The sequence below is a fragment of the Desmodus rotundus genome, chromosome 2 (assembly GCF_022682495.2).
Source record: "Desmodus rotundus isolate HL8 chromosome 2, HLdesRot8A.1, whole genome shotgun sequence".
Taxonomy (NCBI): domain Eukaryota; kingdom Metazoa; phylum Chordata; class Mammalia; order Chiroptera; family Phyllostomidae; genus Desmodus; species Desmodus rotundus.
The window spans coordinates 67440542-67455853 of record NC_071388.1 but is presented as its reverse complement, the minus strand read 5'-3'; positions in this window follow the sequence as shown (position 1 = coordinate 67455853).

Here is a 15312-nt window from a genome sequence, read left to right as displayed (position 1 = left end):
CAGGCCCCCTGCTGTTTCTGCAAGCTGCAATGAGTTGTAGTTAATTACTCTGTTGTTCTCAGGACCTGGTAGTTCCTGGGTTCGGAGTTTGCAAGGAAAGTGGGAAGGATATGGGGGGATGCTTTGCTTAAATATGTTTTAGACAAAAGTGGTTACGCACCAAGGGCCTTTTGTGACTCGATTGACTAACCGTTCCCTCCAGGAGAATAGCCAGTTCTTCCCCAAGGAAACGATCACTATTTACAGGTACTGAGTTAAATAACGGTGCCTAGTCTTCCGTGGAGAAGGGCTAGTTCTCCCTGGGAGACAGTACACCTATATTTCATTTTTACAATAAATGGTCATGGCTCCAGCATAAACAAGGAGGATTCTTAATATTTCTTTAACACATCACACCCCAATCCCACTTACAGCATGCTTTAGATTGACAAATTTATGAACACATTCATAACTTTCAGAAATAGTTCTTTTCTCTGCTGGCAAATATATCTCCTTTGTATTTTAACAATCAATTTAAATTCTTTCTGAGTAGCATCCTTATGATGTAACAACATTAGCGATCTCATTCTATTTACCAGAGGTTTAGCAAAATATTTTGAGACTTGAGTCGCTCAGAAACAAAAACGAAATTAAAGAAAACCAGTATTTTCAAATTAAATCCTCTAAAGGAGAGAATGAGACACTAGCCTTAGAATCTTACCTCACACCACCTGGTATTATTCCGACTTCTGCCCAAATTTTTCCTAAATAACTAAGTCTAAAGATCCCTTATTAGGGAGACATTCAGCAGCCTTTAAAAGCTGCTGAATTAGCTTGAAACATTGCTCTTGTTCCTTAGAGATCCCGTCACCCATGGTTAAGGATTCGCAGAAACCTTTAAATAAATTTTTTAACAAATGTAAGAATCTTTTCTGAGATTCCTCATGTCTCCAGCGCACTGATTACAAAACCAGTTTTAGTTTCGCTTTCACTCCATCTGCACCCTCAGATCCTGTTTCTTGCTAGTAAGGAGAGTGTAGTGGGCCAAAATGCGCTGCTGGTGGAAGACAGTCAGGGAGGGCTACCGCATATTTCAGGTACCCTAACCCTGCTTATGGGTCTCGGTTTCTCTTCCCAGTCATCTAGACCAGCTGGGAGGGCTCAGATCGCTGGGTGACCAACCCTTAAATCGCACTTCCCCAGATGAGCCAAAAGTTAAATTAGGCAGTGTTAGAGGTCCCTATAAGGCCCCTGCATGTCTCAGGAATTAATCCCAGACACCCTTGCAAGGTTCCAACTCACGTGGGAACACGCGATTTCTCAGGCCGAGGGGAGGAAGTGCCTTTTGTCTTCGGAGCTTGGTGAATGTCAAAAGCTCTCATACAAAACCTGCGACTAACACTAAATTCTCCTGGAAAGCGATCTTCAGAGTCTGGTCGAAACCGAAACACTCATTCACTATCCGCTTTTCCTTTTGCAGGTGGACGGAGTGAAGAGGCAAAAATCGAAAGGACTGCAAGAGGCGGCTTCAAAGAAAGAATTTGCTGAGATGCTTTTAAAACATCCCAGTAACTAGTTGCTGTTTTTAAAGCTGATTAAAGGGAAAATCTTTGCTCTTTCTCCCAAGCCTAGACCTAGTTGGGGGTCTTGTCGCAGGGGTGGGCTTGTGAGTGTTTTTACAGTGTGCCTCTCATTGTGTGGACTTTTGCTTGTGGCTGGTGGGAAATCTAGTGTTCTGTCCTGGTGCAAGTCCAGCTTATCCTCTCACAGGTGAATTCTAGCAGCAAGCACCCTTGTGGCTTTTAACTGCTCGACCTGTGCTGGGGAGATTGTGGCAGATGCTTGGGAGAGGGAGCAAGACTCCTGCTTACTAAAGAGAGTACTGATGTAAAGCAGTCTGCAAGAGAGGGCGACCTTGGAAGAAATCCCTTTTTCTCTGAAATCCAACACACCCTGCGACCTTTCCGAAAAGCTCTCGGTGTTGTCTACCCTTACCTGAGATGATGCATGCACTCCAACCAAGTTGGTGTGTTGACCACAACTGCAGCTCGTAGCCCTGGGTCCCTGTTCCTGGTGCCAGATGGGGGGGTGGGCTCCACTTGCAGGGACCCCCTGGCCACCACAATGAGTATAAGTCTACCAAGACATGATCTGCTTGGGGAGGAAAAGTGGCCAATCTCTCAAAGGAGAAGGGCCTCGGAGGTCCAGCACACAGAACAGTCTCCTATAGTCTTACATAAATGCAGCCTCACTTTGTTCTTTATTTCCTTTTTTTTTTCAGCATTTAATGCATGGTTCCAATGTCATTAGCATATTCAAAATGATCCAAAGAAGGAACAGTCTTTGATATACATGTTCTTTCTAATTACAACACCATTTGCCATCAGTATTTGTAAAATTACTCTTTCATCTGTCAGTTTATTTTTCAGATAAAAGTATTTTAAATTAAGTGATCTCAATTTGCATTATTTCTCGTTGAATAGCAATGTAAATCATTTTCTGATTTGTTTTTCTTTCTTATACTCTTGGGACCTAAGAGCTTGATGAGACACTCATTTATCCCACTATTTAATTCTTTTCTCAGATTATTTATGATCATCAATATGACCCAATTGTTATAATAAAATAGTAATAGTAAAAACAACAATAAGTAAATAAAAAGTAACAGGCATTTATTAGGAAGTAATGTAAGGTACAAGATCAGATGAGTTGGACAAAAAAACACCTTTTTATTTCTATGAGAAATTAATCTCACAAGGAAAAAAGCTGAGTAAGTTTGTCTAAGTCACAACTCATAGTCTCAGGACAAGAACCTCTTGCTGTTTATCTGTTGAATAAAAAATGTATAATAAATGTAAAATTGAATATGCACTTCATACAGTTTGAATGTATATTTGGAAATCCAAACAACTGAATGTATTTAAATATCTAATCACCAAAACATGCACTTATGTTTATTGCAAGCCTTGGAAACATTCAAATATTTGAGAAGCTACTATGAGTTCTATTCTGCACAGCATTGCTTAAAACTGATGAAAAACATTGAGGATACCCTTTAAAATACTATACTTCAGTGTGTAATGTATATTTACACATACACACATACATATATAAATGCCTATATAATGAATGCTCTTAAATTTCAAATATGATTTTATTTTAGTTTAGTTCATAGCAACACAATTTACAATAGCCAAGTACTGGAAGCAACCTAAGTGCCCACCAGTAAATGAGTGGATCAAAAAACTATGGTACATTTACACAGTGCAATACTACACAACAGAAAGAAAGAAGGAGCTCCTACCTTTTGCAACAGCATGGATGGAACTGGAGAGCATTATGCTAAGTGAAGTAAGCCAGGCCATGAAAGACAAATACCATATGATCTCACCTATAAGTAGAACCTAATTAACAAAACAAACAAGCAAGCAAAATATAACCAATGACATTGAAATAAAGAACAAACTGACAGTAACCAGAGGGGAGAAGGGAGAGGGTCATCAAGGAACATGCATGAAGGATACATGGATTAAACCAAAGGGAGGTAGAATTAAGGGTGGGAAGTGGGGGTGGGTGGGGCAGGGGATATGGTGGGGTGAAAATGGAGATAACTGTACTTGAACAGCAATAAAAAATTTAAAAATAAAGACAACTAAAATATTCTATTATTTATTTGTGTAAAGGAATTTCAAAACACATCATGTCCAAAGCTTGTGCTTTTAGAAAACTGGCCATTAAGGATAATTTCTACCCATTCCTAAATACGGCACCATTCTTCCAGTAAGTTATATTTACAGCATAAAACTTTCAACCCTGATCTAATCATATGTAAAATATGTCTTTAAACTTAGTCTCATATTTGGGCTCCTGTCTCTTTGATGATAGGGTATTTTAGCAACTATGATAAAAATATTAAGATATTTAGGGAAAACGTTAGCTCACAGGCTCTTATTCCTCAAAAAAGAAAAATAACTAATGTCAATATTGCTTTTTGATTCATTAAAAAGGAGAATCCAATTAGCATAGTCCTAAAGGCAAATCAATGTGTGGAAAAAATATAAAAAGAAAAAATTTCTTTAGGAGATCATCTTGGATTGTATTATAAGCTACTACAGAAGTTAAAGTACTATTTTCAATTTGTTTAAAATAAATATCAACAATTACAGTATTTCCTCTATAATTATAATATTTTTCTCTATGCCCTTAGTCTAAAAAGACATTCTACTGAGTCTAATTTCTGTTTATTTTCTTCTTAATTGTTCTAACAGTAGTTTTTCTATTCTTTTTTTCAATATTCAATTTGAGTAAATCAAACATTTTAAATATTTTTCCTCCATATTCTCTTATAGACAGAAATGAAATCAGTGTATTAAGACTTAAAAATACAGTCAGCCTATATATTTTTTACCATTGCCACAGCGGAGATAGTACAAAATAGCATTTAGAGAGCATCAGAGAGTTTTAAAGCAGAGATTTCCTGAGAATAGCTTCTCAGAGAGAACCCACATTTGGTGAGCAAATATAGGGTGCAGCCCAATGTTTTTCCACATGCCCAATAATGGCTTATTGTACCAATGAGAGCCAGAGCACAAGGAGGGACCCTGTTTTCTAGACAAAGAGACCCAAGTTTAGATACAGGTTGTGTCAAGGAACCACAGGACAGATGGAAATGTGACCATTCACACAACCACACATATACATACACTCAAACACACATAAACATAGAAATGCAAATACAAATAGCAAAGTTTTATTTTGTTTTATTCAGTTTGAAGTATTATTAATAATTCATGTACATATCATCAAGTAACAATATCTGGAACATAGTCATAAATGCATGTATAGTTGATTTAAATGTAAAAACAACCAATAACTTGATTCTCATTATTGCTCCTAATGCTTTATTCACTTAAGAGGATGTAGGTGTTCCAAACATCATGACAGTATAACTTAATGGCATGGAATAACTTATGGTGCTCAGAAATTCTTCAGGTCAGGAATTCAGATGGGGCACAGGAGAAATGTCTTGTCTTTTTTCCATGTTGCCTGGGGGCTTTGGCTAAAAGACTCAGAAGCTGTGGCCTGGATTATTGAGGTTTGTTTACTCATATGTTTTGGTGGATAATGGTGGCTGTTGGCTGGGGGCCTCAGTTCCCTCCTGGCAGCTTCCCTTAGGTGCTAGCTTGGGCTTCCTCACAGTATAGTAGCTCAGCTCCAAAGGCAAATTTTCCATGAGAGAATCATGGGGATCTTTTATTGTTTTTATTACCTAGCTTCATAGCAACACTCCTACTCCATTAGTCAGAGCAATCATAACCCTCCACTCAGATGCAAGGTGGAAAAATGAAGACCTTGATTCTCAGTGGGAGGAGTGGCAAATCACCGTTAAGATGAATAGGTAGGTTGAGAAATGATGTTGCAATTATTTGAAAAAATATAATCTGCCACACCAGGCAAGGGATACAACATGAAGTCTAAAACTGGTACTTATTTTTCTTTTAGTGAGTCTCCCTGAACTCAATCTTGCATCTACTATATATCTGCTCACTACACTTCTTTAAAGAACAAAATGATTTATTCGCATATCTTTAATTATGACGTTACTTGGTTGACTTGCTTCTGCATTGAGGTGTATTTCTAACCCACTAAAAGAAGGTTAAGTTCCAGTTTTAGACTTCATATTATGCAATATTTATGAATAAGTGAGTTAGAAATTTTGGCAAATCATGTACTTTATAAAGGTATTTACTTTTGAAATTTTAGATATTTTATTTAGAGTGAAATACTTTAGAACACCAATTTGTTATGATAAACACCATGTATAAGAGAGAATTCAGAATGAGGGTAACATTGGGATGAGGGACAGCTTTAATTTTTTTTTTTCAAAATTATGACACCATTGTTGTTTGAGCTGCCCTGAATTTGTAATTCTTATTGCCTTTTTTTTTTTTTGTAGAAATTCTTATCTTCTTGATGTTCATGCTTACACAGGCCTTTCTTTTGGACATAAGCATCATGGAGTTATTTTAGAATTTTCACATACATCTGTCACACAAAAGATAAATAGATGATGGGCTGTTTGTAGCATCGACAGTGACAATTTCTCTTGTGTTCTAGAAAAGGGACCTCTGATTGGGACCTGAAGTAGCAATCTCCTGCTCCACTGTTTCAAAAACACTGCCTTGCTTGCCTCCCAGGCAACCAGTGTGTGGAATCAGAAGGTCCCAGAAATTATGATGGCTTGCAGTGTTGATGAATATATGGGAGTGGATTAGATTACAAAGAACATGTAGAGAGAAGAGACAAGGGCAGATACTTTGGCAATTCATACATTTAAAAAATGAAAAACAAGAAACTGCATTCATAAAATGTATATATTTAAATAGGCTATTTCATAGCCTAAGGTAGCATTTAGCTCACAAAACAATTGATAGAACTGTTTGACTCCGAAGTAACTACAGCTTGTATTTAAAAACAAATATACAAAAGCTACAAAGTATAAATTTTACATGATTGCATCTCATCTTTATATTTATTCCAGGAAAGAACTAATATATATGAGTATAATAACTTTTTACTTGTCTTTATTTGCTTCTGATAACCAGGATAATTGTCTAATCTTGTTATTTAAAAGAATTTATAAACTGATAAGCTGATGGAATATATTCATGTGTAAGTTCTTATGTGATCTAAGATAAAACAACTATCCAAATGAACTTTATACCATGTAATCTCACCTATATGTGGAATCTAACGAACAAAGTAAACGATGAACACAACAGAAACAGAGGCATGGACACATGGAACAGACGGACAGCTGCCAGAGGAGAAGCGGGTGGGGAGGACTGAATGCAAGAATGTGGAGGGATTAGCCAAAGAACATATATGTAAGACTCATAGACACAGACAACTGTGTGGTGATGGCCAGGCCAGAGGGAAAGGGGGACTGGGTGGAGGCAAGCAGAGAAAGGGACAATGAGCACATCTCTAATAGTGTAAACAACAAAAATAAAGTAAAAAATTTATTTTGAAAGAAAAGTTAGCAAAGAGATTATTTTTTAATTTAAATTTTTTCTTCCTCCATCAAACACCGTTTGCTGAGAAGCAAACAGAAAAAAAATCAAAATTGTCCTTACATTTTCAGTCTTCTTTCTGTTGTCTGTAGCGCCTCACTTCAACAACAACAAAAATTAAGGCTGTAGTAATACTAATAAATGTTATCGGTTTATTCAATAATTCATTCATTTTGCCAAAAACTATTAAGGCAAAATAAAAAGTCTGAGGCTTTTCTAAATATAAAGTCTTAGTATTAATTTGAAGGGTTCAGTTCTTCTTCTTTTCTCCAGTGTAACTAGAACAATGATTATCCTGGTGAGGTAAGTAGAGAGAGCTTATTTATAAACTAATTAGTGCTATATGCTATGGCTTTCTGAGTACAGGCAAAAGGGTTTTGTTTGTTTGTTTTGGGTTTTTTTACATGAGAAAAGCTGAACGCAATCTAAACAAAATGTGTCCCGTTAAATGAATGAGTAGAAATTCTGGGCAGAAGTCAAGCATGAATATATCCTCAAAGGTACGTATACTATTTGGAAGCCAGTTATTTTGAGAGAAGCTGACAATGAACTCACACACACACACACACACACACACACACACACACAAGAGCCCTAATAGCGTGGTAATTTTTCTTTTCACTGGTTTTCCTATCTATCTTGTTATCATCTTTCCCAGTCTTTTGTAGCTGTCATCTCATCTTTCTTCCTTATAATTTTCCAATACATCTTTGTGTGCCTTTATTATGTTACAGTTTCTCCTACACTGTAATTTAATGAGGCACAAGTAAATGGACAAGGAAAGAAAACAAATCAGCTTTTGAGCATTATTTACTATAAACTAAATTGGCAGGTGCTGGGCAATTAACAATAAAGCTTACGAAAAAGACAAATTTTCAGAAGCTTATATACTGAGTGAAATTATATTGTTTGTATTTCTAGGGTAGGAAAGGGTGATACGCTTAGAATGCACACAAAACTGAAGCAGTATTTTGGGAATTATATGGTGGTAGTCAATGCAAAAATGGCCAAGCACCAGTAAGCTCTGTGTCTATTTGTTCTGCTATTTTAAAGGATGATTCAGACTCTGTCTTAACCTGAGTTGCTCTATAGTAGTTTTTCATGATTTTAAAAGACATCCATGTTTACTTTCTTAGTGTGTGCACAGAACAAACAAACATTTAGGTATTTACTCTGCATGGCTCAAATCCATGACTATACAACTGTCAATACCCCAAATCCATTAGGCAAATGCCTAGAAAAGTATGGAAAATAAGCAACTAAAAGCATCAACAAACAAGTACAAATTTCCATAAAAAGAGTCTTATTTTGACCTTCCAGTTTACTGTATAATATCAGAGTGAGACACAGAACAATGGACTAACTAGTGTTTTCTGAGGAGAAATATTATTTACTCATTTTTAAATTAAATTTATTGGGGTGCCATTGGTTAATGACATTGTATAATTTTAGGTATACATACATCATCCGTATATAGCATTGCATGATTACCATCGAAAGCCATCTCCTAACGTCACTATAGATTTGACCTCCTTTACCCTCCTCATCCAAAGAAATCCTTTGACCAATGCCTTAGAGCCTGATGAGCTGCTAACACCAGGTTCTATAGGCAATGCTATTTCTGCCAATGCCCTTCCACATACCCAGCACATTAGCCAAGAATATGGGGTAAAAATCAAAATTTCTATTCAATCTATGCCTGTCTATCCTTTGGTTTCTGACTTCTACTGCTAACCACCTGAGGTTTCTCATACCTCTGGCCATCCAAGGTACCCATTGCTTCAGCCATCTTCACCATTTCAAAACTTACATGGTTTATGCAGTATTTTCTCAGGACTTATATGATAGTGTGAACATATAGTTAAAAAGTAATTGAACATCTATTAAGGTCTATTATGTGTGTGGCAATGTATATATGTTGTCTCATTTATACTGCACCTGAATCTTTTAAGAGAGATATTATCTTCAGTTCATGTTCATAGCAGTGTTATTTACAATAGCAAAGTGCTGAAAACAGCCTAAGTGCCCATCAGTAAGGTAGTGGGTCAAAAAACTGTGGCACATTTACACAATGGAATACTACACAGCAGAAAGAAAGAAGGAACTCTTACCCTTCATGACAGCATGGATGGAACTGGAGAGCATTATGCTAAGTGAAATAAGCTAGGTGATGAAAGACAAATGTTATATGATCTCCCCTATAGGTGGAACATAATGAATAAAACAAACACATGAGCAAAATAGAATCAGAGGCATGGAAACAAGGAACAGACTGACAGGGACCAGAGGGGAGAGAGGTTGGGGAGGGGGATAATGGTAGAAAGAAGGAGAAGGGCCTAGTTAAAGAACAAGTATAAATGACCCACGGACATGGACAATAAGGTGTGGATTGACTGTGCGGTGGTTGATAGGCGGGCCAGGGGAGGGCAAGGGAAGAAAATTGGGACAACTGTAATAGAACAACAATTTTTAAAAAATCAAGATACTTAAGAGATTAATGAGATTAAGTAGCAGGAACAATATCAGAGTTGGCTGATGATACAAACAAAACTCAAAATCCCTCCAAAGCATGTTTCTAAAACTTTTTTTTTTCTGCATTACCAATCCTAGAAACTGAGTACTTTTGTAATGTGGAAGATAGTGGTCTTTCTGATTAGATTACTATACTTTCTGGCAGACAAAAGATAACAGAGGTGGCATCTAACTTCAGAAAAGTCATAGTCTCTATTGGTGATTGTGTCTTCTGTTTTGTATGCCTTTCTCATCTCTACATATCTCCTCCTCACATCACTGGCCAGCTTTCCTCCTTGTTTCTTTCATTGGGTTCTACTGGTGTTTTTAGAGCCAATGTGGCTATGAAAGAACTGAACTGGGTCCCTGCAAAATGCATATGTTGAAGCACAGCCCCTAGTACCTCAAAATGTGATTGTAAATAGAAACTTGAAAATAGAGTTTTTAAAGAGATAATTAAATTAAAATGGGACCTAATCTAATCTGACTGGTTCCTTACAAGAAGTTGAGTTAGGACATACAGACTCGAGTGATGCAAGGAATGGCCATGTGAAGACAACCCAAGAGAGCAGGCCAAGAAGAGAGGTTGTCTGCAAGCCTGCTGACATTTGATCTTGAATTCTGTCAGGAGCAGCTGTTTGTGACATTGTCTTTCCTCTAAGTCAGGCAGGCAACTGCTTGGCTAGCTGCCTGATTGGGCAACCCAGCACCAAGGAACAGACAAGAGTCACACACAGTAACTATGCTAAGCACTCAGCTTTTATTGAATGTAGGTTCACTCAAAGTAGAACTTCAAGACACATTAATATCCTACTCACACTCTAACAAACTGAGAAAACTACACACAGCAATCAATGTGGGATAACAAACCAGGTCCCAGACTCTCAGTCTGCAGGTCTGGGAGACAGCACAGTGGGCAAGGGAGTTGCCAGCGTCTTGCAAGGCAGGATCTCCGGAGCCAGGTGGGGAGCAGGGCAGGCTAAGTCCTTACTCCAGCAGGCCAGAGCCTCTGCGGTCTATGCCAAGGGAGACCAGTGTGGTGCGGAGCAGCACTCTGGTGTGAGGAGCTCAGCTCTCTCAGCAGTGGTCTGGAACCTGCCTCAGTTATACCTTGAAAATGGCGTACTCCAGCCTTCTGGGTCTTTTCAATAAATGTCTTGGCACCCCTGATGGCAAGTGGGGGATTTGCCCAGGAGTCTGTGGGTGGTACATGGATGTTCTGCTTGACACCCCTGCTGGTGAGTGTGGAATTTCCCCAGGAGACTATCTATGGGTAGTCCTGCTCTGCAGACATGGCTGTTCTCCTCACATGGGCAGATAGCTCAAGTGTGTCTCCTTGCCAGATGTGTCTGTTCTGACCATGTGGGCAGATATGTCTCCTTGCCAGACATGTTTACTCTGACTTAGGTAATTTTCCTCTTGAACCAAAATGTCATGGCTGACTGACACCCATTTTAGTTGGCATAAGTGACTCCACTTTGTTTTATATACTTTATGTTATCTTAATTGGACCAATGCAATTTTATTGGTCCTGCTCTCCACAGAATCTTAGCCTCCAAAATTGTGCCAAAATAAAATTCTGCTTTTAAAGCCACCCATTCTATCTTAATTTGTTATACTTCCATACAGACTAATATGATAGCTTTCAAATGTACAACTTATGCAGGTTGAAAAGCAGAAGGGAGAAGAATTGGGAGGTTTCCATGTGAATTTTTGTTGAAGAGGTTTTTTTCTTAAGAGCTTTGAGTGAGGCTGGAAACATTTGTACGTGGCTAAAAGGTAGTGGTTAATAATATATTAATGCATCATGCATGGTGTTTTAACTACAGGCTCCTGGAAATACATCTTAACACTAAGGAACCAGAGAGTTGGAAATAAAAGTAAATCTTCACCAGAATGGTTGGGATAACTAGCACAGCTTCTCATTAAATGATCACTTCATAAAAGAAACAAAACCATGCTTCATTTTATAAATATTAGCACTATAAGAGACCAATCATGAACCAGATAAAGAACACTTTTCAAAGAACCACTAGTAATGTTTTGGACTGTTTTGTGAATTACTTTTGTGAAGGGCTAATCAACATAATCACCCCCTTTCTACTCACCTTGCTACCACACACACATACATGTAGGAGCATTTATTAGCTGTTGTTGGGAGTTTCTAAACATAATGTGCTACAAGCCTCTTTATTGAATTAAACAAATCTGTAAACAACCTATAAAAGAATAGAGAGGAACTTCATAGGTACCCTGCTTAAATTAGTTGGGATTCTCTTTATTCACCCGTGTTACACATGTTTGGGCACATTCCCAGTGTATCCGAAAAGCATATTAGTTTCCTAGCATATTAGTTCTTCCTAAAAGGGATAAGAGACTTTTCATAATATGTCAGACACTATGTTATCTAATCTTTAAGTATATCTGGTGTGTTCGTCACAAAAATATGTAGGTATATCAACTTTGTCATCCCATAAATCTACTCAAACAAAAATATTTTTACTTTTACTATACATAAATTCATTTATTTCTGATCACCAGCTAAATGTATATTATCATTGTACATGCTTTAAAATGTATAGCACAGATAGAATAATATTTTAAATTGTCTATAATTACAACATGCAGAAATTATACAATTAACATTGGGTCTATTTTTCTTCCATTTATTGATTTATTTGCAGAATTGAGATTTATATCAGGCAGAGGTTGGGTTCAACAGCACGCCCTGGAACCTGTTTACTGTTGCTTAACAAAAAGGAAGATGTTCTTCCTAATTTTCCCAAAAACTTTTGTTATTTTTTTTAATGTAACAAGCATTGCAAAGATAGGTAGCCCAGGAATAGTACAATATTCCAGGCAACATGCCCCTTCTCTCTCCTTCTACTGCTCTTCTATCCTTAGCTTTGCAGATATGTCTTCATGTCAACTTCACTCTAGCAAGGTGACTGCTCTCTGCATTCCGCCCAGAAAGAAGAAGGGAGCATCAATGCGTATGTCAGTAAAGCAGGTTTCCCAGATATGCACAGCAAACTATTACTTGCTCACCCTTAACTTAAAGGGTTCGAAGCAGGATGGTATTTGCTGGGGATTCTCCCCTTGAACAAATCAGTGTAAGAAAATGGAATAAGCTGAATAGCATTAGAGAAGCAACTAATAATGTCTGTCTTAAGATATTACATACTGCAAATGTGATTTTTATTGGTTTAATTATCCTATATGTAATTTTCCATAATTGAAAAAGTTTTCATAAACATTATTATAATGCCTACAGCAAAGTTTTCATAAACATTATTATAATGCCTACAGGCCTGTTGAGCAGACTTGTAAGGTTTTTTTTCTTTTTTATTACAATATTTTAATATTAATTTAAGATATTTGTATTCTGTAATGTTTTATAAAAAGTGTTCTGTCAATTAACAAGTCAATATTTTTAAGTTTTCAAGTTTTATTTTAGATCTGTCCTCTTTCCAGCCATTATTCCCACAGAAGTTAATGAAAAATATATTATTTTAATGAAAAATCATTTTTCAGTAAATTTAAGCATGTTTTCTTGCCTAGCTTTATCCTTACCTCTTACACGATCTTAATGAGTATTCTTCAAAATCAACTTGGGGTATAAAAACTAAAAAGCTTTGGAGATTCATTTCAGCATAAGTAAATATAAAATTTATATATTGAGAATTTGCACTGTGATTTGAAATTTGTTTGCTAGATAATTCTGTAGAATCACTAATTTTAGATAAGGGAAATATGGAAATAATAGTTAATCTGGCCCTTCTTTATGAAGAAAAAAAAAGTCTTCAAATTAACTTTTAACTATTTTTAATAAATGATCATTAAGAATTTTAGCCCTCTGTTTTATTACTACTAATTTGAGAAACTAAACATGAAAGCAAGAAATTCAAAATGACATAATTCCCTTGTGTTAATGCTGGGGCCAGGTATACTCTCCTGTCCCTGTAAACAATACTGGGACCAAGTGAAATACTTTAGCTTTTTGCTCCATAATGTATTACTACTACAAGTAAGGCTGGTCTAACTGAAGAGTTTAATCATCAAGACTAGCAGCTTACTCATCAGGTCTCTCTTGGGAACCCTCAGGTAACTCCCTCCACAAATTTAAAGCTATTATGTCCTAAATTTTGGTCAATTTCTACAGTCACCAAGCCCAGGTCCTCAGTCTCTGTCTGGAGCATCACACTCTGTCCCAAGACACTACTAAACCTGCCAAGATGCAATTCTTGCTCACTGCTATGTACCTACTAAACAGAACTTTGTTGACTAATAGATTTTTAAGATAGTCTTTGGGAAAAACAACTGGAACATTATATAGTTTTATGAGTAGGCATCAAAAACATCGAAACATCTAATATCGTATATGTTAGACACAAATTTTGCCTGTTTAAATCCAGATTACTTATTTTAGGAATAACCTACTATTGATGACCAGTAAAAATCTTAAGGTAAATTTAAATTTAATCTAATTTGACAATTAAAAACTGAAGAGTAGCTTTTCATTTATTTCAAAAAACTTGATAACTTTTTGAACATATGTTGATCATTCAGAATATAATCTCAATTAATAATACTAATACCCCCACGGGTTCAATTTTAAACTTAAAATAATAAGTCAAAGGCTAAAATTGATAAAAATCATACAGTGTAATATATTCCAGAATTAGTAGACCACTACAAATAGTTTAGATTAGAGAGACAAGGTTTATATTGTTTGGATACTATGAGCTTAAAGTGAAAGTGTGACAAGCAAATTGGGACATTTCTTGCTTTTCAAATGAACTTTCTGCAAATGGTGAAGCTAGCTACCCGACAGGGAGAGGGATGCATGGCTCCCTTCTCGAACAACTCTCTAGTATTTAATGACCATCCCATTGAAAATGTCTGCTTTAAACAAATTAAAACACCAGCTTGGTAACTTCTGACAAACTGATTTTCTCTTATTGTAACATAAGAAAGCAGTGGTATTTCTTTGAAGTTGTCCACGTCAGTGTTGGCGGAACAATGTTTCATTCTAGATAGAAATGGTGAAGGATAGATGGAAAAGAAAGGGAAAAATTAGATTCAGAAGTCCTGAGTGCATTATCAGGAAGTGAGATAAAGGAAATTCTGGAAAAATTACCCAAGCTCACAGGCATCCTATCATTCCCTCCCACCACACTCCTCTACCCCTTCTGCATTTTCTGCTAAAGACACTGGAACAGAAATAAAAATTACCTTTGAAAAAGGTTAATTCATTTTGAATCAATTACAAAATTATATAACTCAAATTCCATTAATATGAGGCTTTAACCTCCTAACATTTTCTTAAGACTAAAATGTTCCAATTATTTTCTTTGTTGTTTTGCTCTATTCCCCAGTCTCCATGATCTCCATCAAACTCTGTAGCAAAAGAAAAAAAAATCAAATAATAATCTTCTAAAGGCATAGACTAGATTTAAAGACATGTGCTTGTTTTCCTACACAGCTATACCCTTTTGTTTGGCTCTTGCAGAATATTTGCAAATATGTGTTTGGGGGAAAGCATCATAGCACGCCGCAGCAGTGGTTTCCTCCTGGTGCCAGCAGTCCCGGTTCACACAGCATGTGTCTGAAGCAGATGCAGCCAACATGATGGCACATGAGCAGGTTGCCTTTCTGAGAAAACTGTGTCCAGCATTTCCTCGAAATAGTCAAAAAGGCCTCCTTAGAGAAGGCTCTAAGTTATATAAGCCACATGCTAAGAGAGTTA